Here is a 2,700-nt window from a genome sequence, read left to right as displayed (position 1 = left end):
AATGCTAACTTACTTCCGGGTTTTACGACGTGTCACTGCGGTTCTCTATTCACTTCCACGTTAACTTCAACCGTTGCATTTTCATTTCCAACACGGCCATCTTCTGTAGAAGTTTGTGGAAGTCATCTGTAGAGAACGGAGGCATTTTGCTGCTAACTAGCTTAAGCTAAATAGCATGCTGTACCAGGCTTTAGCTGTTGCTAGGCCACGCTACTGTAAGACTGAGGTCGTCGTAAAAATATTGAAATATGGCTGAAACCCTCCGTCTATTTACAAAGAATAACTGTCCCAGTGATAGGTTAATGTCCAGGAGCCGCTGCTCGAAGTTTTCAGAAAAATAAATTAGAAAAACCGCATAAAAAAGTAAGCGGAGGCAAGAGCAAGCAGAAAAGCATCTGCACTGTAAGAAGTCTGCACCACAATCAGGGCATTCACGGATGACCTGACTGTCACACCAGAGTCAGTACCAGGAAGCAGGTGGATTGTACAAGGGCTGGAGGGATCTCATTTATTGGGCAAGAATGAGGTTCAAGCCGGGTAAAATCAAGATCATTGGTGCTTAGGGGAGGGAAAGGTCATGGACAGGTTCCGCTTCAGCATTGAAGGGGCACCAATCCAACTGTCTCAGAAAAGGCCAGAGTATATTCTTGGCAAGATTTTCAACAGCAGCCTGAAGGACACTACATCAGTCCAGGCAACCGGTCAGGAGCTGGAGAGATGGTTGAGAGAGGTAGACCGGTCGAGACTTTGGCAAATGCCAAAGCCTGGATCTACCAACATGGCATCCTGCGGAGGAATACTCTGGCCGCTGCTAGTCTACAGGGTCCCCATCTCAATTGTAGAGAGCTTAGAGAGGAGAGTCCGCAGTTTGCTCAGAAGGTGGTTGGGATTGCCAAGAAGTCTTAGCAGTATTGCCCTGTACAGGCCACCAAATTCCAGTTGCCCGACTCCCCTGGACCCTCTACAGTTTGTAACATCGGTGTAGAGGACGCCATCAATCCACATGCTCCACAGAGCCTACACGCAGCTGGGGCTTCAATACGATCCAGCTAGACCTGCTCGCTGAGAAGCTGTCAGTGGCTGCAGGTTGGATCACAGCCTGGTGGCCTGGATTACAGACTACCTCACCAGCAGACCTCAGTATGTCAGGCTGCAAGGCAACACTGGAGCCCCCCAAGGACTGTGCTGTCACCATACCTGCTTAAACTCCGGAATTTCCCACTGGGATTAATAAAGCCTCAAGTATTATGTAAACTAGCTAAACTGGATCTTCTTGATCTGCTGTGGAAAACTCACACTTGGTGAGAAAATCTCTCTATAAACTTCAACGGAAACAACAATAAGATATATCAAGCAACCCAAAAAGGTAAACATTTGGTAATAACTTAGAAGCAGTTGTGGTTTAAATTAAATATGCGTATCCAGGGAAGAAAACTGATAATATTATTGTTTTAAAATGACTAAATTACCTAACGATGCTTCAAATGAACAACGTCTTCCGTCACGTTATAATTCAGCTTTGTCTCATTTTAAACCAACAGTTATATGTATTGGGAGTGTGTGTGTGTGTGTGTGTGTGTGTGTGTGTGTGTGTGTGATGGTGGTGGTAAGGTGTGAGAGCCCTGGGGAGTTGGCTATATCCTTTCCAACTGGATATGACCACCAAATCGTGTTTCTAATTATTCTTCAAAATAGAAATAATCGGTATTTCTTTCTTGATGCTATAAATTATATTTATTAACTATGCCTCGAGTATTATATAATTAAACTAAGTTAGTAAGGTAATACAACCATAACCAGAGAGAGATAATGATTTCCAGTTAATAGTTAATTTCCAACACAAGAAATAGAAGACTTTTGATTGTTGTTCTGCATTTTGTTGATAATGACAAAACCTGACACTTTTTGTAAATGTTTTTATTTACTGCGTAAAAAGTATCGCCGCATTACGATTTCAATTTAATTTAGACCACCAGGAGGCAGTTTGAAGAGATCTGGTTTTTATACTTGGACTGGGGAGGAAATAAAAAATACAATTCTCATTAGGAACTTCCAGTGTGATGAAAGGTCTGTCTCAATAAGACAAAGGTGAGCGGACACTCCCTTTACAGAATGAAGCAAGTCCTTTTGAGTTCAGTGTATTTTGCTATTCAATTCTCATTCATGAAATAAGTTGAATAACCAATAAGATAAGAAGAAGCTTCTCACCTGATCGGTCACCTTTTTATCTCATCTGCTCAGTGACTTGTTGTGATTTGCTCTGAGTCATGCCGGATGTTGTGTCTCTTCATTATGAAACAACATGGTTGACATAACCGCAGTGACATTTGGATTCCTTAATTCCTGATAAATGTCAGTTTCTATTGACACAGTCATATCATGTAATTATGCGTTTTAGCATTGAGGTCATTCTTAGTGAAGGTTTTGGACTGGATTGCTATAATACAAATATAATTAAATGAGAACAAATGTGGTGTGATACATTTTGACAGGAAATTGGTCAAGGGAAATGGTCTGAAAAATATGTAAAAATGTCAAATAGATGTGATAATTAAAAGAAAACTGAAATGTAAGGAAAATGTGGGACCAAACAAAGTTTAAAAGAAATCTTGGAAATACAAGGGAATAGTACAACAAACATGAAATGAATCTAAATCCTAAAGCAGGATAAACAAAGTTGCAAATCTAATGTGTGACACT

This window comes from Gymnodraco acuticeps, unplaced genomic scaffold (genome assembly GCF_902827175.1).
Source record: "Gymnodraco acuticeps unplaced genomic scaffold, fGymAcu1.1, whole genome shotgun sequence".
Classification (NCBI taxonomy): Eukaryota; Metazoa; Chordata; class Actinopteri; order Perciformes; family Bathydraconidae; genus Gymnodraco; species Gymnodraco acuticeps.
The sequence above is the reverse complement of the archived record's forward strand: the minus strand, read 5'-3'. Positions refer to the sequence as shown.